The following is a 22928-nucleotide window of genomic DNA, read 5'->3' as shown; positions in this document are numbered from 1 at the left end:
GAGACGAGGGAGCATTTCTGGAAGGATGGGGAGACAGATGAGGAGGAACCCCAGCCCCCAGAGACTCTGCAACCAGGGGCGTGGATTGTGATGAAGGCGTGGCCTCCCTGATCCCTCACCCCAACCGTGACATGCATGCGTGGTGAGGTCATCACCTCTCCTCTTCCTGCTTTGATGGCGGAAGCGAAGGCAAGGGGGGAACCCGCTTCCTGGGGGAAGCGGGCAGCTAAACAGATGCTCCCCCCTCCAGATTCAGCGCAGTCTCCAGTATGGGTCTGTACCCAGAGTGGCCATCTTCCAGAAGATCCTCTGCTGTTCCTCTCTCTCTCCCTGCTCGGGGACTCGGCAGGGCCACTGGATTGTACCCAGCCATCGGACTGCATTCCTCTCTGTGCTGAGCGTGGCTATAAAGCAATGACTGTTTTGAAAATAAAGCTCAGAACTTACACATCCAAGTGCCCGCTGGCCCTCTGTGTCGTCACGGCAGGGAGCTGTGGGCTCCTACGTCCACCTGCCACAGCCCACTCATTCTTCAAATTCTTCCTGGGCTGCCTAAGGCAGCTAGAGAACCTTCTGATTAACCCTGGCAAAGGCAGATTTTCACGCTTCGAGGATATGTCTGGTATTTTGGAAATGGCCACAAGTCACTGGGAGACAGGCCTGGTGAGAAAGTACATGAATGATCAAGTGCTGTGATGCTGTTTTGCATTGAAGATACAGAGGGGCCCCCGGGTGGCTCAGTCAGCTAAGCATCTGACTCTTGGTTTCAGTTCAGGTCACGATCTCACGGTTCGTGAGGTTGAGCCCCCCCCCCCCCCCCGTCGGGCTCCGTGCTGGTGGTGCAAAGCCTGTTCGGGATTCTCTTTCTCTCTGCCTCTTTCCGCCTCTCCCCTGCTCGCTCGCTCTCTCAAAATAAATAAACTTAAAAAATGATCTAAAAAAATTAGAAAAATAAACTGAAGATACGGAGTCACCGTAAAGGAACAAGTTAGGTTTTAAATATTATCTGAAAGCAAACGAGAGCCCCCAAAGATGTTTTCAGCAATGGCAGAATTGTTGGATTAAGCACACAGCTTCCCAAATGTTGACTTTGAAGTATGGAAACACCTACTTGGGTACGTGGTGAGGTCCAAGGTTCCTCACTTACAAGTTCCCGGTATCCTAGCTGGGTAGCCTCAACTCATCTAGATCAGCCTCTTTGGAAGGAACTGTGATGACCTGTCATTGACATTTTCTTCCACCAGTGACATAGACAAAGACACCTGGACACGCTGACAAATGGAACTCTGTGGCACCCCCACAACCAAGAGATGACATAATGGGCACAAGGTCAGTTATTAGAAAAGACTATAGTTTCTCAAATCACAAATCTTTTGGAATCGCTCCCCTCTCTTGGCTTGGTTCTGAATACATTTTGCCAAGTTGAAAATGTCCCGGAAGGAAGAAGGAGCAAAAAAACCATGTAAAGGTGGGGACAGGGGACCTGGGACCCTGGAGGCAGCACCGAAATCTTTTCAGAGGTTTTCAAGCTTTGGTCTCTGGGTGATCAATGTGGCCCCCAGGCTGGGTGAGGATTTCAAGTGCTCAGACTCTGCACCTGAGTTCAAATCCTTGATACGCCCATTACTGTCTGTATAGCCTCAGGCAAATTGTTTAACCTGGAGCTTGGGGTTCACAGCACTGCTTTCCTCTCAGAGTTGTTCAGAGCGTTAAGTGAGCCAATGTGACCGAAGAGTCTGGTACACAGTACGTGCTCAACAAGTGGGAGATGTCATTGCTAAGACAGGCGCCTAGCATCTGCCTCCCCCTCCGCCACGCCTCACGAGTTGTTCCTTATTAGTTTTTGAAAAGATTTTAATGCTTATTTATTTTTGAGAGAGACAGAGCGTGAGTGGGGGAGGGGCAGAGAGAGAGGGAGACACAGAATTTGAAGCGGGCTCCAGCTTCTGAGCTGTCAAGCACAGAGCGTGACACGGGGCTCGAACTCACGGAGTGTGAGATCGTGACCTGAGCTGAAGTCGGATGCTTACCCCACTGAGCCACCCAGGCGCCCCAGTTGTTCCTTAGTATGTAGATTACTAAAAAACTAGCACACACCCCTAACAGAGGCCAGCTCCCCTCAGATTAGAATAACTGTACAAGATGATGAAGAGATGATGGGATGGACTGGGCAACAGGTTCAAGGGGAGATCAGGGAAGTGATGGGCAATAGATAACAATTAAGGTGATCATTCCAATGTTTCTCTGTCATTTTTGTTTCTGAACACACTCGCAAATGTCTAAACTGTGCATTATTCTCAAGGATGACCATGATCCTCTTAAGCCAACCAACTACTCACAAATCTCCCTGCATTTCACAACCTCCACAGGCGTATGGTGGCAATTCCATCCATCCATCCACCTGTGTACCCATCCATCCATCCATCCACCCACCCATCAATCCATCCACCTATCCTTCCATCCATCCATCCATCCATCCATCCATCCATCCATCCACCCACACACCCATCCACCCTTCCACCTATCCTTCCTTCCTTCTGTCAATCCATCCATCAGTCCATCCATCAATCCATCCATCCGTCCATCTATCCATCTACCCACACACCCATCCACCCATCCATCTATCCTTCCTTCCTTCCTTCCTTCCTTCCTTCCATCCATCCATCTACCCACACCCATCTACCCACACCCATCCACCCATCCACCCATCCATCTGTCCTTCCTTCCTTCCTTCCTTCCTTCCACCTACCCACACACCCATCCTCCCATCCATCCATCCATCCTTCCATCCATCCAATTATTCAACAAATAGTTCTTGAGCTCCTGCTGTGTGCCACAAACTAAGCTTTGGCATTGAAGATAAGCAGGATCAAGAAGGTCCTTCATGAAACTTTAGAGCCCAGGGCACGTGTATAAATGTTCTTGAAAAAGAGATTAAAAAAAAAAAAGGAGGAATGGTGATTAATAGCTGAAGTTGTTTGGGTCACTGAGAAGTAGGTATCAAGGTATGCAAGAGATTCAAGCAGATGGTTAAGAGAATGTTAGGGGAAGGAAGGACTTTTGAGGTCATTTAGTTAAATCTAGTTTTATAAGGGAGGAGACCAGGTCCAGAGAAGGGGAAGTGACTTGACTGAGGCCACCCAGGAAGATGACAGAGAAGGAGATGACGGAGAGACAGACACGGAGAGAGGAGATTCCATAGATGATATAGAGAGGGTTATTAGAATCAGTAGACGAGTTGGGTGAGTAGCTCTTTAGCTGAGTTGGGAAGCACTATCCTCCCTGAGGTGAGCAGGAGACGGAGGAGGAAAACTCTAATTTTCACTGGAGTTTGAGGAAAAGTAAAAGGGATCCAGGGGTGCAGAAGGACATCCTGGTCCCCACTGGTGGCCTCCCTGGGCAACCTTTTCTTCTTCCCGTGCTTCAGGAGAGCCACACCACCCGTGCCTGGACAGCGCCACCCTCCTCCCCCACCTCCTTCTCACCTCCCTTTCTCGGTCTTTCCCTGCCCTCTCCCTCCTTGCGTCCCTCCCTTTCTCTTAATTCCATTTCATTATTCCTTGAGTTCTTCTCATGGGCCTGACCCTGTACTGGGGTGCTGGGGCCGGGGTGAGGGCACTCAAAGAAATTCAAGGAATGTGCTCTGATTTGGGCACAGACTAGCTCAATAACAACGTAAGACGTTATATGCCCAAAGGCATCCCCGCTGGTGCTTTAGGAAACTGTGGGGAGAGTAGGGTTGGAAAGTCTTCCTAGGTGAGGTGGGACCAGTGTCGACCCAATAATAAATAATTATAACAGCGACCATTTATTGAACACTAATTACGTGCTTGGTATATTATATCTCTTCCTCGTGTAATCCTGACAACAACCGAGGGAGGTAGGTATTATTTCCACTTTACAGATGAAGGGACCGAGGCTCAGGGCTGCAGGAACTTGTTCAAAGCCACACTGCCAGTACAGGGTGGACCCAGGAGACAGGCCAGTACAGGGTGGACCCAGGCCGCCTCTAGTGAGGGTTTGGATATGCCTCCACGGAGGACGGTCCAGACCTTGGTCAACGGAGAGCAAGATGGTGGAAAAGGAGGTCCCAGCCCTCATACCCCCGCAGAAACCCTGATTTAACAAACACCCATGGATAGAAATCCCTTCTGAGAGCTCCAGAATCCAGTTGTATGTGTTAAACACATACAGCCTTCTTATGTCTAGCCTACCTCGTAAAGTGGTTTAAAAAGGAGATGAAACTCGCATCACCTTGGTAGAGACCTTCCTCATAGTGACTCTAAACACGGCTGTCACTCCGGCCACCTGTGAGGCATGGGGAGGACCAGGCTGGCCCAAGGGGAGCTGACCTCATGAAACCCCAGCACCCACAGTAGCAGCCCGTGGTGAGGACTGATGGGGGGTACTGTCAGCCCAGGGGATTCCCGCCTCCCCCACCTTGGGACGAGGAGCCTGTTAGGCAGAGACACGTCTAGGCAGCTGGGCTCCCCTCCTGGTGTCCCAAAGCGAGACCCTGTGGCTTCGGCTGTGACCACTTCCCCACCCCTAGACACTACGCACACACGCACACACACACACACACACACACACACACTCCCACACCCCTGTGCCACTCCAGTTTTGGTCCAGAACCTCGCCAAGCTCTGATTGGATCTCCCTCCTTCCCCGCCCCCAGCCAGTCCCCCAGACTCACTTTGGCTGGGACCAGGGAGAGCAGCGTCCGCCTCTCCACCGCGTCCTCCGCGGAGCAGATCTGAGCCACCCACAGGTGTTGGGCAGACGGCACGTCTTCCTGCTGCTGTCACTGTGACAGCCGCCGCTGAGGCATTTCCTAATGACTGAGCAGGTCGGGAGGACAGTGAAGGGAAGTGAATGTCGCCCAACCCGTTTGAGGCCAGGAGGCTCTTGGCGTTGGCCAGGGGATTGGCAGCTTCTGGAGTCAGGTGATCTTGACGGGGATGCTAGGAGAGGAGCCCCCGGGTCTGCAGAGGAGCCCGGGGATGGGTTCCCAAGTCAGTCAGGAGGTCTGGCAATGGAAGCCAGGATCCAGGACCCCTTTGACTGAGGCTATCAGAGGTGGGTCTCCCCATCCCAACAATAAGAAATGTGTCTTCAGGGCACCTGGGTGGCTCCGTCGGCTAGGTGTCAGACTTCAGCTCAGGTCATGATCTCGCGGTTCGTGGGTTCGAGCCCCGCATCGGGCTCTGTGCTGTCAGCTCAGAGCCTGGAGCCTGCGTCGGATTCTGTGTCTCCCTCTCTCTCTGCCCCTCTCCCGCCGCCTCAAAAAAAAAAAAAAAAAATTAAAAAAAACTTTACAAGAAATTTATCTTCATGGTCCTTCACCGTCCTGGGCCCACTTCAGTTGTCTTCCCCCAGACCCCTGTTCCCCTGCCATGCACAGAGTGAAGGGGTCAGATCAGCCTCAGCAAGGCTACAACACCCAAAGTAATATACAAATATTTGAGTGACGTGCCCACGTGCCTTCGCCATTCATCAAACACTCAAAGGGGCTCAGAGCTCCCAAAGACCAAACACCATGGAGAGGAAGAACGAGGCAGCGTGAAAACCAATGAATTAGAAACGCAAACCTGCCTGGAAAGAAATCCCTGACACCATGGGAAATGGAGGTAAGTTTCAGGACCGTCCGTAAAACGTGATTCTATTTATGGAAATTGGGTAATTTCTTATAGAGAAGGATCTGGAATAAGACACATCAAACCTGATCGTAGTTATCTCTGGAGGGACTCTCTAACTTCTACATTTCTGTGATACTTGAATGTTCCCCTGGAAGGTGTGTTTCTTCTGTGATCAGGAAAAAATAATCAAAAACAAGCCAGGAATAAAGCGAGGGGGTGGGGGTGCTGAAAACTTTTGAGGGATTCCCTTGTAGTTTGCTCAGGACTGGAGGCCAAGTCCTCAAGAAGGTGGTTTTCTTCTGGGGCTCCTGGGTGGCTCAGTCGGTTGAGTATCCGACTCTGGTTCAGGTCATGAGCTCAAAGTTCGTGAGTTTGAGCCCCGAGCCCTGTCTCGGGCTCTGTGCTGACAGCTCTCAGCTCGCAGCTCTCTGCCCCCTCCCCCACTCACACTCTGTCTCTCCATCTCTCTCTATCTCTCTCAAAAACAAATAAATATTAAAAAAAAGGTGGTTTTCTCCTGAAAAAAAAAAAAAAGGAGCTTCCTGAATCTAAGGCTCAGTCAAGCATGAGTTTGATTCTATAGGGCGCCCCAGGGTGGCCCCTCCTTGACCTGTCTAATTGTGGCCTGGCTCCATGGGCACCTTGAAGCTGGTTGGGGAGGATGGTCAAGGGAGTGCTCCCGGCCACCTCACCCAGGGACACAGGGATGACTGCCATGACAGTCTTGTGTGTTCTTCCCCGAGGAGCTGAAGGTGTGGTGTTCCAGGCAGTCCCAGATTTAGCAAGCGGAGAAAAGGTATCTGTTGTTTCTCTAAAACTCAAATTTCATTGGGCATTCTATATTTCATTTTGCAACTCCAGTCCCAGAGGTCTCCCCAAATGTCTCTCCTTCATGAGCATTTCCAGGGGTCTGTTAGGTAGGTTGACTCATGACTCTGCCTAGGGCTTCTGGGGGTTCCGGAAAAGGAGACTCAAATACTTATCATCAATGCCTCGTGTGTCTCCAGGGGAGGGGACTGAGCCAGGCTGGGCTTTTTTTTCCTTCTTTTTGAATGTTTATTTTTTTGAGAGAGAGAGAGAGAGAGAGAGAGAGAGAGAGAGAGAGAGAGAGAGAATTCCAGGCAGGCTCCACATTCAGCATGGAGCCCAATCTCACGACTGAGAGATCAGAACCTGAGCTGATACCAAGAGTTGGACGCTTAATGGGCTGAACCACCAAGGTGCCCCCAGGCTGGGCTGTCTTTAGACTAATGTGATATGACTTTGGAATAGCATGAAGTTCCCGGGGCCCCCAAATCTCTTCCGTTGGCCCTGTCATGAAGCTTGACTTTGAAAATTACTTTCAATATACAGATATTTATTTCCATAGTTTGTTGCTTTTTTGAGAGAGAGAGAGAGAGAGAGAGAGAGAGAGAGAATCCCAAGCAGCCTCCCTGCCCAGTGTGGAACCCAATGCAAAGCCAATTCCCCATGATAGTGAGATCATGACCAGAGCCAAAATCAAGAGTCGGAGGTTCAACCCACTGAGCCACCCAGGCACCCCTGTCGTGGTTTTGTATTCCAAAATAAGAATTCAATTTTATTTTATTTTATTTTTTAAATGTTTATTATTTATTTTTAAGAGAGAGAGACAGAGTGTGAGCATCTACACTATAGGATTTGATAGTAGGGAGCTCTGGGAAATGAAGACCACCGTCCAAGAGTTCACACTTGGCTGTGTTTATATAAAGAGAAGGTGCCATGCACCTTTGGGTAAATGACCTAATCCTTTTGTGCCTCAGTGGCTTCATCTGAAAAATGGGTATAAGGTTACCTACTCTGTAGGATTATGGTGATTACAGGAATGGGTGCAAGTAATGTGCCTGGAACCACACCTGTCAGCTCAGGGCAGGAGGGCGCAGTGGCCTCTCCTCTGGTCAGGTCACATTGGAGAGTTGTGTCCAGTTCAGCAGGGGAGGCATCGCTGGGGGACTGAAGCACGTTCTGGGAAAGAGGCCAGCTGGGTTGGGATGGGTCTGGAGACCACTGTGGCCTCATAAGACCTCCCTTGGAGAGATCTCTCTGAGGGTAGGGAGCTTCCAGACAAGGAAAGAATCCTGGCTGAGGCTGGCTGACTGCTGAATGGGCAGGTGTTGGGAGGGGCCTAGGAGTCTATATTCTATATTAATTTTTTTATTTTAATTTTATTTTTTTAAATTTACACCCAAATTAGTTAGCATATAGTGAAACAATGATTTCAGGAGTAGATTCCTTAGTGCCCCTCCCCCATTTAGCCCATCCCCCCCCCCCCTCCAGTAACCTTCTGTTGGTTCTCCATATTTAAGAGTCTCTTCTGTTTTGTCCCCCTCCCTGTTTTTATAGTATTTTTGTTTCCCTTCCCTTAAGTTCATCTGTTTTGTCTCTTAAAGTTCTCATGAGTGAAGTCATGTGACTTTTGTCTTTCTCTAATTTCACTTAGCATAATACCCTCCAGTTCCATGCACGTAGTTGCAAATGGCAAGATCTCCTTCTTTTTGATTGCCGAGTAATACTCCATTGTATATATATACCACATCTTCTTTATCCGTTCATCCATCGATGGACATTTGGGCTCTTTCCAGACTTTGGCTATTGTCGATGGTGCTGCTATAAACATGGGGGTGCATGTGTCCCTTCGAAACAGCAACCTGTATCCCTTGGATAAATGCCTAGTAGTGCAGTTGCTGGGTCATAGGGTAGTTCTGTTGTTAGTTTTTTGAGGAACCTCCATACTGTTTTCCAGAGCGGCTGCACCAGCTTGCATTCCCATCTATGTTAATTTTTTAATTGGATGGATAAATGAGCAGATAGATACATGATAATATAAGAATAGTGAATGGTAATGGTGGAATCTGGGTATTGCATATATGGGATCTCCCTGTGAACCTCCTCGAACTTTGCTGTATGTTTGGAAATCGTCAGAAAAAAATGCTAGAAAAACTAATTTCTTGAATAAGTAATGCATTCAGATCATTTGAAAATGAAAAAGTGATGGGGTGCTGGGTGACTCAGTAGGTTGAGCGTCCGACTTCGGCTCAAGTCACCATGTCATGGTTCATGGGTTCGAGCCCCACGTCGGGCTCTGTGCTGACAGCTTGGAGCCTGCTTTGGATTCTGTGTCTTCCTCTCTTTTTCTGCCCTGCCACTGCTCACACTCTGTATCTCTCTCTCAAAACTAAATAAACATTAAAACAAAATTTAAAAGTGAAAGTGTTGGGGCACCCGGGTGGCTCAGTCGATTAAGCGTCAGACTTTTCACTTCAGCTCAGGTCACCATCTCTTGATTGGTGAGATTGAGCCCTGCGTCGGGCTCTGTGCTGACAGTGCGGAGCCTGTCCGTCTCCCTCTCTCTCTGTGCCTCCCCAGGTCGCGCTCTTTCTCTCTCAAAGATAAACGTTAAAAAAAGAAAACTTAAAGAAATGGTTAAGATGGTAAATTTTACGTTGTGTATGTCCTACCACAATTCTTAGAAGAGGTCACCACTGTCCTTAGTGGTTATTCCTGTGCGTTTAACTTTATATCTGCACGAGCAAATATAGATACTGATGTGTATTTCTTCCCTGCTTTTTTTTTTTTTAAATCAAAAGATAGCACACTACGTGCACACGTCTACATCTTCCTTGTCTTACTTGAATCTCCATCCTGGAGCTTTCTCCATGATCATACATGGAAAACGAGTTTTTGGACTCCAAGTTGTTGTTGTTGTGTGTGTGTGTGTGTGTGTGTGTGTGTGTGTGTGTGTGTGTTTGAGAGAGAGACAGAGCACGAATGGGGGATGGCCAGAGAGAGAGAGGGAGACAGAGAATCCCAAGCAGCCTCCACACGATCAGTGCAGAGCCTGACGCGGGGCTCGAGCCCACGAAACTATGAGAACGTGACCTGAGCCGAAACCAAGAGTCGGACGCTTAACCGACTGAGCGACCCCGGTGCCCCTGGAATCAAAGTTTTTCGCAGTTTCCCCAGGGAATGTCAAGGGGCAGCCTGTTTGGGAACCTCTGGCCTGGGAGATGGCTGGGGTCGAGGGTGGCTTAGAGATTTGCTTCTGCCTCCAGGCTGGATGGCGGAGGACCAGAAGCTGAGGTGGCTCTTTTAGACAGTGCTCCTCTGTCCCCACCGTCTACGGTGTCCATCTACGGTGTCACTGCCCAGGGGAGTGAGTTTTTCCTGCGGGTCCTGGGTCTCTTGCTCCCCGGAGAGACTCTGGGTGGCCAGCAGCAGGGACACTCAAAACTCAACACTGTTTCTACCCTTTCTCCACCTGCTGTGGGGACGGGGTGGGGGCGGTGAGCCGGAGCCACCCTAAGAAGATGGTCACTCCTGCCATTCTGAACCGGGGCCAACACTTTAATAAAAGTGAGTCACTCCAAATATCAAAGGTCAAAAAGGCTGGGGGGGGGGTGCGGGGGACGTGAATTTGGAGCCAGAAACTGCAGGCTGCACCCTGAGGCAGTGGACGGTTGGGGGAGGTGGGGAAGGGGACGGAGAAGAAGAATGGGATCAAGGGGTAAGGCAAACCTTTGCTAGGGCAGAGGCTCTTGGGCTTTATATCACTGCCCTCCGTGAAGAGACACCTGACAATGATCTTCCTCAGCTGAACATGCTTGTGTGGGCACACCTGGATCATTGACCGGGGCCTGATCAGCGATGCCGAGGGCTGTGTTGGGTCAGGAGAAGGGAAGCCGTCGCATTGACTGTTCATATTGGGCCAGTGGAGGCTTGCTCAGTCCTGGCTCTCGATGAGGGTGGAGTCATAGAAGGGGTGCAGGGCAAAGGCCGGGGTGGGGGGCAAGCTGGCTGTGCCCCTGTGTATGCTCATGGCGGTTGCAATTAAATGACACTTGTGAGATAGGAGGTGGGCATCTCCTTGATTCTTGAGTGTGTGTGTGTGTGTGTGTGTGTGTGTGTGTGTGTACGTGATCCTTGACCTTCCTCCTGCCCTGCCTCCGCTCATGAGCCTCTTGATCGGCCTGAGGATTATGGGCAGTTGGGAAAGCCTAGCCATCCCCAGGTAAGGAGCGGAAGATCCCCTGGTCCCCAGGGAAGCCAGGGCAGAGGCCAAGGCTTTAGTGACCCCTGAAGATGCGCTGCTCCAGCCAGCATAGCCCGGCCCCTCAGGCCTCCCCGGTGAGGCCACACTCCCCACAGGGAGGCCCGGGGAGGACCCAGAATTGAGCGCAGCCCTGAGGGTCTCTCCACCCCTGTGCAGTTATCAGGCCTTGACCTTGCTTCCTTCACAGCTGGCTCTGAGTCCTGCTTTGGGGTTTCAGTTTATTCGCGCGCCTGTAAATTTCCTGGGCTCTCCTCCTCCCCACAAGGCTTCCCTGGGGCCTCTGAAAACTCTGTCTTACCTGTTCCCTTTGTGCCACCCCCTGGGGCTCTCCCCCATTTATGACACAGCCTGGGGCTGCTGGTAGCACAGGCGAAACCTGGGGCCTGTGAACAGAAAACAAAGATGCCCCTTGTCCGGGTTAAGGGCAGCCCCACCAGGGCACACGGCTTGGTAGGCGGAATAAGGGCCACTTTGCACTCCCAGCTCCCACCTCGGCCCTCAGCCCCCTTAGCCCCATGGCACCAGGGTCTGCAGAAGCCACAGAGTGTTTCCACAGGTCTCTCCCTGTCCCTCCCTCCCTCCGAGGACCTCTGGGGCTCCCTGCTGCCCTCAGTACAAAGCCCACACACTCAGCCTCCACACAAGGCCCTCACTGCCCTGCCCTCGCTGTCTCACGTCATGAAGCGTGGCCACAGAGGTGGCTTTCAGTTCAGATGCCTTGAAGGCCTTGGGCTATTGGAGATCTGTGATTTTTTTTCATGCTCTTTTTCTTTCTGGCTCGAATGCCTTTCTACTTCATCACAGCCGGCCCCCCAGCGGCGCCCCCATCTCCATCTTTTAAGACCTTGAAGGAGGGGGTGATGACTCACCTCTGTAGCACGGGGCCCGGTATCATCAGAGCCCAGCAAATCAATGTTTGTTAAATGAACAAATCTACCTTCACAAGCCCCTAGCTCAAGTGTGTGGGGCTGGGGGCTGGGGCAAGGGAAGCTCGGGAAACACGGTCGTTCATCTTTCTATTCGAAACTCCTTTGGGAGCCACACCAGAGTTCCCTCCTCAGAATCCTAATGGAGCGAGAAGCTCAATGAGGCCACCGCGGGGTCAGAGCCATACTTTGGTCGCCGACGTTCACCAGTGTTGTCTTTGAAAAAGCATGATCTTAGGTAGATTCTGCAGGAGCTGAGTCTGGGAAGGGGAGGAGGGAAGATGGTCTGGGCAAGGGGGAGGGACTTGTGGAGGAATGTGCCATTATCTAGCCCATTTGTCCTGGTATTTTTTGCCATATCAGAGTGCCACACACGTACAACTGTTTACTTGATTTGTCTTGAAAAAATAAATGGAATCACATTTTAATATATAAAATATACATATAAATATATAAATATATATTTAATATATACAAAATATTAAAAAGTATATTTTTAAATACATATTTTATTTTTTAAAGTAATCTACCAGGGGAAAATGGGTGATGGGCATTGAGGAGGGCACTCGTCGGGATGAGAACTGGGTGTTGTACGTAAGCAAGGAACCATGGGAAACTACCCCCAAAACCAAGAGCACACTGTTCATACTGTATGTTAGCCAATTTGACAATAAATTATATTAAAAGTATTTTCTTTTTTTTTTCCAACGTTTATTTATTTTTGGGACAGAGAGAGACAGAGCATGAACGGGGGAGGGGCAGAGAGAGAGGGAGACACAGAATCGGAAGAAGGCTCCAGGCTGCGAGCCATCGGCCCAGAGCCTGACGCGGGGCTCGAACTCACGGACCGTGAGATCGTGACCTGAGCCGAAGTCGGACGCTTAACCGACTGCGCCACCCAGGCGCCCCTAAAAGTATTTTCTTTAAATAAAGTAATCTCTACTCCCAAAGTCGGGCTCAAACTGGCGACACCAAGATCAAGAGTCCCATGCTCTACCCACTGAGCCAGCCAGGCGCCCCTAATCATACTTCTAATAAACAGCACATTTAATACATACTGGGAATTGGGGGAGGGGGGGCGGAAGAAAGGCTCGCTTTGCAGACCGCCTGAAATGGTGCACACAGACCTTGACGCGCTGACTTGGGACGTGAGAATAAGGGACGGTGGCCTGGGAGGTGGGGGACAGAGGCCTGGGATCTCACGGCAGGAAAGAAGCCACCTCAGGCTGAGCTCAAGGCTGGGTTTAAATGCTTGAGAGCCCTTTGGTCCTGAAGCCGGAGTAGGATCAACGAAAAGAATCCTAAGAGAAGGAGGCACAGAGCTTGGACGTACGTGAGGATGAAACTGGCAAGAATCGGGGTGGTGGGTGCGGACTCCGGGGCGGAGGGAGAGAAGCAGGGGTGGGGCAGCGGGCGAGGCGAGCAGGAACGCCCCAGCGCGGAGCTGCGCACCTGCAGCGCCCCTGACCTGCGTGCGCTCCCGCCCCACTGCCTCTCGCGATGGTGAAACTCACAGAACGCCCTTGCCTGTCGCCAGCCCCCGGTGCGCAGGCGCGCTCTGGGACAGGTGCCGGCAGGGAGGCTAAAGAAGCGGGGACAGAAGTTTGATCGCAGGGCCCTGAGTGGAAGGGAAACTTCTTCCCACTTTCTGGGGGCTCTGGCAGCTTCAGGGGGAAAGAGAGCTGGAAATGAGCCTTTCATCCCAGAACTGAAAGCCTCCCTGACATTTGAGAGCCCTCAGCGCTTGAGACAGGTAAGGCTAGAGTCAGGGACAGAGTCGGGAGTGAAAAAAAAAATGTATATTTTTTTCTGATTATAAAAATAGAACTGCTGTTGGGGGGAAAAATGTAGAAAATTCATAAAAGGCACATGAAGAAGAAAAACATAAGCTCTACAACACCTGTCCGGATAGCCACCATAAATATTTTGGTGTTTATTCTTCTAGCCTATTTATGTATAATATATATATATATATATATACACACACACACACACACACACACCATATATGGTTATGTTAAGGTAATGATGTATTATATAATGTATAATTATAGTAAGATAATAAGTGAGATTGCATTGTATAAATACTTTTAGGGCCTGATTTTTTTTTTTTTTTTTTTTTTAGTGTTAGCTTGTGGTCCCCAATAAACATTCTTTTTTACCCGTATTTATTTATTTATTTATTTATTTATTTATTTATTTATTTATTTATTAATTAGAGAGAGATGGAGCAGGGGGAGGGAAGGGCAGAGGCAAAGGGAAAGAGAGAGAATCTTAAGCAGGCTCCACACCCAGCATGATGACCAAGGTGGGTCTCTATCCCATGACCCTGAGATCATGACCTGAGCTGAAATCAAGAGTTGGATGCTCAGCTGACTGAGCCACCCAGGCACCCCTATGCCCTTGTTTTTAACAGATGTAGTCATTTATTTAATGTATTAATTGACATTTAAGTTGTTTCCAATTTTCTCCTAGTAGAAAAAGTCTCTGCACCATTTTAATTTGCAAAATCTTGGTGTTACTTCCTTAAAATAATTATTTGAAATGGAACTGATGAGTCAGAGTATAATATAATTTTAAATACTTGTGATAAATATTGTCATATGTCCTTTCATAAATGTTATACCAGTTTAGGGCCGCCTGGGTGGCTTAAGTCAGTTCGTGATCTCTTGGTTAGTGGGACCAAGCCCTGCATTGGGCTCTGTGCTGATGGCTCAGAGCCTGCTTGGGATTCTCTCTCTCTCCCTCTCTCTCTCTGCCCCTCCCCCACTCATACTTTTCTGTCTCAAAGTAAGTAAATATATTTTTTAAATGTTGTACCAGTTTAGACTCCCTCCAGCAGCATGTGGGATTGCCTCTTGTCACCCTATACTCACCTCACCTTGGTATAATTATAACTTTATCTTTACCAAAAAAAAGAAAAGTCTTGAAATCTTCCACTTCTGTGATCACTGTCAATATCCTAGCTCAAGACACTATCAGCAACTTGTTTGGAATTCAAGATAGCCTTTTAACTTTCCTTCTTCCTTCCCCTCTCCTCCCTCACCTGGCCCCCTATGGTCTGTTTTCCACAGAAGAGTCCGAGTTATTCTTGAAAAAAAATGTGTCCTCGTTGAGTTTTGCCTCTGGTCAAGACACGGTGGCTTATATCAGACTAGGATTCCTTTAGAGAACAATGTAAAAATTAGGTCACACACATAAGTACCCACACCCACTCACATTCGCATGCACGGCTGTTTTAAGGCTTCAGAGAGTAGCTAACGTGGGCAGAACTTAAGTAACCAGGATCCTGTAGAGAAAGAAACCACTTTGAGGTAAGGGGCATCTTCTCCACTGCTTTCCTTAAAGAAATTCCTTAAAGAATTTGCTGATTTGCTTGGGAGGCCTTGAGGCTGAGCAGAAAATGGTGGCCTAAAATTGGAATTCAGGATCTGGCGAGAAAGAAGAATCTGGTCAATCCTCTAGGGTTTCAGTTGAGACTCCTGCGGGGCTATGACCTAGGAGTAAGGACGAACCAGACATGGGCCAGCCCATACAAAGCCTGGTAGTCTCAGTCCTGATTGGATCATATGATTTGACCCTACTCTAACTGCCTGGAAGAACGTCAACCAGAATTTATATATCTTCTGGAAAAATAACATCCCGTGGAGCCTCTACAATTTTTCATTCTACCCAGCATTCAGCATGTAACAAAAATTAATGGGGAGCAGGGGGAGGAGTATGTGTGTGCACCTGGCTGGACTCAGTTGGTTAAGCACCCAACTCTTGATCTCAGCTCAGGTCTCAACTTCAGGGTTGTGAGTTCAAGCCCCATGTTGGGCTCTGTGCTGGGTGTGAAACCTACTTTAAAAAAATTAACAGATAAGCTAGGAGACAAGACTTATAGAAACAAAAGCCAAGAGAAAAGCAGAGGATAGAATCAGATCCAAAGGAGAAAAAGATATTACTATTATTGTAATGGACTCTAATGTATTCAAGAACATAGAAGAATAACTAGAGACACCGAAAAAGTTTTTAATTTGAGTATAATTGACACACAATGCTACATTAACTTCAGATGTACAACATAGTGACTCAACTTTTTTTTTTAAATGTTTATTTATTTTTGAGACAGAGAGAGACAGAGCATGAACAGGGGAGGGGCAGAGAGAGAGGGAGATACAGAATCTGAAACAGGCTCCAGGCTCTGAGCTGTCAGCACAGAGCCCGACACGGGGCTCGAACTCACAGACCGTGAGATCATGACCTGAACCGAAGTCGGATGCTTAACCGACCAAGCCACCCAGGCGTCCCAGTGACTCAACTTTTCTATATGTTATGCTATGCTCAGCACAAGTATAGCTACTACCTCTCACCATATGATGCTAGTACAATATCATTGTCTATATTCCCTATGCTATGCCTTTTATTCCCGTGACTTATTCACCTCATAACTGGAAGCCTCAACCTCCCACTCCCCTTCACCCACTTTGCCCATCCCCCTAGAAATAGTTTTTAAAAAGAACCAAGTGGAAATTCTGAAACTGCAAAATACTATTACTGAAATAAAAAAACTCTATAGATGGGTTTCACAGCAGATTAGATACAATAGAAGAGAGGATTAGTATATGGAAAGATAGGTCAGTAGAAAATATATCGTCTGAAGCATGGAGTAGGGGAAAAGGTTGGAAAATAAGGAAATATGAAATATGGTATAGAGGTCTAAATACATTTCCCTGGAGTCATTCAAGTAAAGGATAGTGAGTGACTGGTTCAGAAGCAGTAGTTCAAGAGTTACTGATTACAAATTTTATAATATTAATGCAAGACATTAAGCCACAGATTCAAGAAACAACAACCCTCAAGCAAAATAAATACCAAAAAATCTCCCCATAGGCACATTGTAGTCAAACTTCTGAAAACAGAAGAAAAAAGAATTTTAAAAAGTTGGCTGAGAGAAAAAAGCCACATTACTTGTAGAGGAGTGATAACAATACTGAGAGCTCATTTTCAAGATAAATGATGGGATCCAGGAGACAGTGGAAGTCAAGGCCACATGGCCTATGTGCCTCAGAAATGAGCAAAAGGCTACATGGTATAATCTTTAAATGACTGAAAGAAATAGCTGCCAATCTAGGATTTTATATAGAGAAAAATATTCTTCAAAAATGAAGGTGGAACAGAGAGGTTTACAAATGAAAACAGGGAGAGAAAATGTTCCCAATGGGAACAAAGAATGAAGGAATGAATGAATGACAAAAGGTAACTGCATTGGATATATACGTGAATATTGGCTGTATAGAAAAATAATATGTTAAGAGTTTAAAAATATGTGAAGCATTAAAATACTTGACAATAATAACCAGAAGGCAGGAGGGGGTAGGTGGAGTTCAATTGTAAGATTCTTGCACTATCTGGGGAGTGGTAAACATACAAGTTATGGTAGATTAATATTTCAAAGAGGCACATCATTTTTTTAAACAACAGTCATTTCTTTTTTTTTAATGTTTATTTTATTTTATTTTATTTTTTGAAGGAGAGAGAGAGAGAGAGAGAGAGAGGCAGAGTGTGAGTGGGGGAGGGGCAGAGAGGGAGACACAATCCGAAGCAGGCTCCAGGCTCTGAGCTGTCAGCACAGAGCCTGGCGTGGGGCTTGTACTCATGGACTGCGAGATCATGACCTGAACGGAAGTTGGATGCTCAACCAACTGAGCCATCCAGGCTCCCCCACATAATCTCTTGATAACCATTAAAGGAATGGTAAAAGAATGTGTAATTATGAAGCTAATGGGGAAAATAGAATAATTTTTAAAATCAAATTTAAAAGAATAGAAGTAGAGATGTTTCTTAAAAATGCCCTTGCCTATTTGTATTTCTTCTGCTATGAACTTATCTATACCTTTTGCTGGTTTCTAGTTGGATGCTTCCCTTTTCTTATTTGTTTTAGATGGATGTAAGTATAGGTAAATAGACATATGTCCATGTGGATGTTGCAAATACTTTCTGATAGGGATCAGTTTTTTTTTTAATTTTTAATGTTTACTTATTATTTTTAAAAAAAAATTTTTTTTTTCAACGTTTATTTATTTTTGGGACAGAGAGAGACAGAGCATGAACGGGGGAGGGGCAGAGAGAGAGGGAGACACAGAATCGGAAACAGGCTCCAGGCTCCGAGCCATCAGCCCAGAGCCCGACGCGGGGCTCGAACTCACAGACCGCGAGATCGTGACCTGGCTGAAGTCGGACGCTTAACCGACTGCGCCACCCAGGCGCCCCAATGTTTACTTATTTTTGAGACACACACACATACACACACACACACACACACACACACACACACACACACACACACACAGAGCATGAGCAGAGAGAGGGAGACACAGAATCCAAAGCAGGCTCCAGGCTCTGAGCTGTCAGCACAGAGCCTCACGTGGGGCTTGAACCCATGAACCGTGAGATCATGACCTGAGCTGAAGTTGGACACCCAACCAACTGAGCCACCTGGGCACCCCTGGTAGGGATCCATTTTAAATCTTTATGCCTTGGTTGGAACGCTAAGTGCCTGGCTTGACCCTTTGCTTTAATGTTAGTGAGATAAGGAATGTTTGGTTGAAGTCATACGCTTTTCTCCCAATAGGAGCTCAAGAAATGCCTATTGAGCTGAACTCAATTGAGGTCAAGGAACTCCTCAAGCGTGGGGTACCACATTATCGTTTATAGAAGAACGGGTTATCTGAACCAGTAACAGAAATAGTGAATGGTGGATGCTGAAGGCCAGAGAAGGAGCAGAAATAAACCAGGCTGGCAAGGACGATGAGAATCCCGGAGACAGCTCAACCTGAGCTGCGGCTCTCTGGAGGGGGATGAAACGTATCATGAATACCTAAACACAACCAGCAGGTGGCGCTCTAAAGATGTGTTGTTACCATCCAGACTTGAGGGCCAAGATCTTGCCTTGAGCACCTAGGAAGTGGAAACTGAGGCAGGGGGAGCCTTGAGCCCTAACATTTTGGCTCTGTGCTTCCTCCAGCGGTGAATCCCCCAAGATCAAGAGCCCTGTAAGGGTGTTGTTGTTTTTTTCCCCCCTATATGTTTGCTTTCTCTGTGGCTGTATAGTGCCGTCTGTTCAATTCAATTGAGAGCGCCGTGGGTTGAAAACTTTGATAAACCAACTAACTGGTTCCCTTGTGAAAATACAAATTTTTTTTTAATTTAAGATTTTATTTTTATTTATTTTTTCTTAAAAAATTTATTTTATTATTTTTTAAATATGAAATTTATTGTCAAATTGGTTTCCATACAACACCCAGTGCTCATCCCAAAATATTTTTATTTTTTTAAATGTTTATTTCTGAGAGAGAGAGAGAGAGAGAAAGCATGGGGGGGTGGGGAGAGAGAGAGGGAGACACAGACTCTGAAGCAGGCTCCAGGCTCTGAGCTGTCAGCCCACTGCCCGATGGGGGCCTCGAACTCACGAACCACGAGATCGTGACCTGAGCCGAAGTCGGATGCCCAGCCAACGGAGCCACCCAAGCGCCCCCTAAGATTTTATTTTTAAGTAATCTCTACCCCCAAAGTGGGGCTCAAACTTACACCCTGAAGAGTTTCATGCTGTAGTAACTGAGCCAGCCAGGCACCCCATGAGTTTTGATTCAGTAGGGCTGGCCCGGGACCCGAGGTCCTGCATTTCTAACCAGCTCCCTGGTGATGACTTATGTTCAGTAGTTTTAATGTTTTGAACACACTGCCTGCAAGGTCTCATTTCTGTGCAACATGGGAGGTGGGAGAGGAGCAAACCTTGGCTCTGTCCTCAGAGTTTACAGCCTCCTAGAATGAAATGTCATTGAAATGTCTGCAACGCAAGTTTGAGTGTGAGTCCACTTACTGTGTGACCTTAGGCAAACTGTGTGGCCTCTTTGGGTCTCAGTTTCCTCGTCTGTACAATGGGAAGAGGGGTGCTTGGCTGGCTCAGCTGGAAGAGCATGCAACTCTTGATCTCAGGGTTGGAAGTTCAAGTCCCACGTTGGGCGGAGAGATTATTTAAAAATAGCAACTTAAAAAAATGGGAAGAGGGGCGCCTGGGTGGCTCAGTTGGTTAAGTGACCGACTTTGGCTCAGGTCATGATCTCACGGTTCGTGGGTTCGAGCCCCACGTCGGGCTCTGTGCTGAACACTTGCTCGGAGCCTGGAGCCTTCTTCAGATTCTGTGTCTCCTTATCTCTCTGCCCCTCCCCTGCTCCTGCTTTGTCTCTCTTTCCCTCTCAAAGATAAATAAACTTTAAAAAAAGAATAAGCTAGGTGGGCACCCTGGGGAGTGGTACATTGGAGGGAGTAATCTTGAAGAAGGTGTCATCATCTGAAAAGAAGGAGTTTTGGGAGGTGAGGACAGAAAGCTGGGAGGAGGGCTGGTCTTCTGATCTGGTGACAAGCCTAAGAATTGCTTTTGACGGGGATTTGAGCATTACTTCGGGCTCAGCAGGGATCCTTCTGGAAATGGATAGGGTGGGTAGGAGCTAGACTTCCTGGCACATCAAGCTTTGGTTTATTGCCCCATTTCACATCTTTAGGGCTTTCGGGGGTTGTGAGAGAGGCGCTAAGAGGAGCCAAGGCTTACCCTGGTCCTGCCCTCCTGTAGGGCTTTGCCACAGCCTCCTGCCCACTGGTGTGGGGTCCTCAGCCCAGGCTCCTGAGTTTGCCTGCACACTTTAAATACGGTGGTGTTTCCATAGCATCTGGAAGATTCGCGACATTTATGGATTAACTTCTAGCGTTCTGCTGAATGTTCCTGGGGATACAGAGACAGATCCATGCAGCCTCTACGCTCACTGGGTGACCCCGGGGAGGTCACACATCACCCTGGGAAAGGAATGGTCAGTATAGGGCCTCAGTAGTGATTCTTAAAAATGATGCTGAGGGGCATCTGGGTGGCTCATTCGGTTGAGGATCGGATTCTTGATTTTGGCTCAGGTCATGATACCACGGTTTGGGAGACTGAGCCCCGTGTTGGGCTCTGCGCTGACAGCACAGAGCCCGCTTGGGATTTTCTGTCTCTCTGCCCCTCCCCTGCTCTCTCTCTGTCTCAAAACAAATACATAAACAATTAAAAAAAAAAAGTGCTTCTCCCATATGGTGCGACTAAATGATATGTGAGGCCTGCAGGCAGCATTCAGGGTGAGTCCCCAGACCAGGGGTGGTCTGATCTGGTCATGATTGAGGAGTGGGGGCAGGTCTGGAGAGGCAGAGAGGAGGAAGGACACCAGCACCCACTGAAGGGACTCCAGGGGACATACGTGAAGCCCGCTGCACACATGACCTGTGAGGCCAGCCCTGGAATCACCCCCATTTTGTAGATGGGGAAAGTGAGACTCGGACCCCCAAGTCTGACTTCACCCTCTCCCGTGTTCTGTGCGTCTCCCGTCCTTAGTGAGTGACAGCCTTTCCCCTGCCCTTCCGGTCCCGTCCAAACACGGGGACGGGGGCGTGCATGCGTGTGTAGTGAAAATGGGGAGCCGTGAAAAAGTGTGGCCGAGGAGGTAAGCGAGGCTTGATCTCTCTCTTCCCTTCCTCAGAGGCCAGGGAAGGTGGAAGGGTTGCCTCTCTTCCAGATGCCAGGCCCCAGCTTTCAGGCCACAACCCACTTCCTGTGCCCGTGTGCTTCTGTCAAAAGGTGATTCCCACGCTTCCTGTTGACTTCCGCTTTGTTTCAGCGGGTCCAGCCTGCCCCCCCCAGCGTGCTGCTCTTGGTCTGATCGGTGAGCCCTGGGACACAGGACCAGGTACCGTCCTGCTACTGGGAGGGTAGGGCGCACGAGGCGGGGTGGGAGAGTGTGATCGGAGAAGTACTGGGCCAGGCGAGGGTGGACCCGAGAGACACCAGGGCCGAGGGGTCCTGATGGTCTGCGGACCCTCTTCGTCCATGGTTGGGGTTGGGGGGAGCTGTCAAAGGCTGAGGTCAGTATGTGAAGCTGGTTATTTCTCTGGCTGTGACGCGAGAGTTTTGCTTGGGTGGCTTCCTGAAACCACGCTGCCTGTCCACGTCTCCCCAAGATCCCTTGATTTGTTTTCTATTTCCTGGGCTGCCCGGGTAGCTTTTTCCTGGGGTGCAGAGAGAGTTTCCGGGGTTCAGACAGGTTTATCTGGGACTGACTGAGACACCGTCCCTGTGATACTTAAAAAATCACACTGAGCTGACCAAGTTAGGAGATTGCCACAAATCCTGGCTCCTTGTCTCACTCATGGGTAGATTTCTCCGAGCCCATGAGCCTGTTTTCTCGTCTACGGAGTGACACGGTGTCTCTATTTTGTGGGATTTCTGTGATGCTGAAGTAGGACGATGATGATGAAAGTGTTTTGTAAACTGTAAGATGATATCCTTCAGGACTTGAGGTTACTTTTAGTTCTTTTTTTTTTTTTAATTTTAAAGTTTATTTATTATGAAAGAGAGTGCAAGCAGGGGAAAGTGAGAGAGAGAGAGAGAGAGAGAGAGAGAGAGAGAGAGAGAGAGAGAGAGAATCCAAAGCAGGCTACATGTTGTCAGCACAGCACAGAGCCTGACTTGGGGCTCAAACCCACGAATCATGGGATCATGACCTGAGCAGAAATCACAAGTCAGACACTTTACCGACTGAACCACCCAGATGCCCCTACTTTTATTTCATTTTCTAAATGGAACTAGACCTTTTTTTTTTTTTTTTAAACTGGTATGATAGTTGCTATAAACCCCAACAATACAGAGAAAGTGAAAGTTTTTGCATGATTCCATCCCCAAAGATGACTATGGACATTTTTGGCGTACAGATTTCTAGACTAAAAAAAATTAAAAAACAATTTTAATGTTTATTCTTGCGAGAAAGAGAATGCAAGCAGGGGAGGGGCAGAGAGAGAGGGAGACAAAGAATCCAAAGCTGGCTTCAGGCTGTGAGCTGTGAGTACAGAGCCTGATGCAGGGGCTCAAACCCACAAACCCATGACCTGAGCTGAAGTCGGACACTCAACCAACTGAGCCACCCAGGCACCCCCTTCACACAGTTCTCAATTGAGTTGTTGTTGTTGTTGTTGTTGAGTTATAGGAGTTCTTATATTCTATATTCTGGAAATTAACTAGACTTCTACAATAAATATTTCTTATGTCCAACTCTACTTACTTTTCTCCTTTAATAATATCCTTTAACCTTTAACCTCGTTTAGCCTTTTCTCCTTTAATAATATCACTTGAATATCATCTCATGTTAGTTTAAAAAAAAATTTTTTTTTAACATTTATTTAGTTTTGAAAGACAGAGGGAGACAGAGCACTAGAGTCAGGGAGGGGCAGAGA

At 48.0% G+C, this 22928-nt stretch overlaps 1 protein-coding gene across 1 annotated transcript in view; it reads left to right on the top strand.

The window, feature by feature from the left end:
* The first annotated feature begins 21315 nt into the window (after positions 1-21315).
* Positions 21316-22928, top strand: part of NDEL1 (nudE neurodevelopment protein 1 like 1) — an 80535-nt gene continuing 78922 nt past the window's right edge. Inside the window, exon 1 of the mRNA XM_047089746.1 lies at positions 21316-21388. The gene's annotated coding sequence lies outside the window, so the exon portion shown is untranslated. The remainder of the gene's footprint in view (positions 21389-22928) is intronic.

The sequence above is a fragment of the Lynx rufus genome, unplaced genomic scaffold, assembly GCF_022079265.1.
Source record: "Lynx rufus isolate CCGP_SWC_20201006 ecotype Redwood Valley unplaced genomic scaffold, mLynRuf1.p SCAF_28, whole genome shotgun sequence".
In the NCBI taxonomy this organism is placed as follows: Eukaryota; Metazoa; Chordata; class Mammalia; order Carnivora; family Felidae; genus Lynx; species Lynx rufus.
Note: the sequence above shows the minus strand (reverse complement) of the source record. Positions and strands in the feature narration are given on the sequence as shown.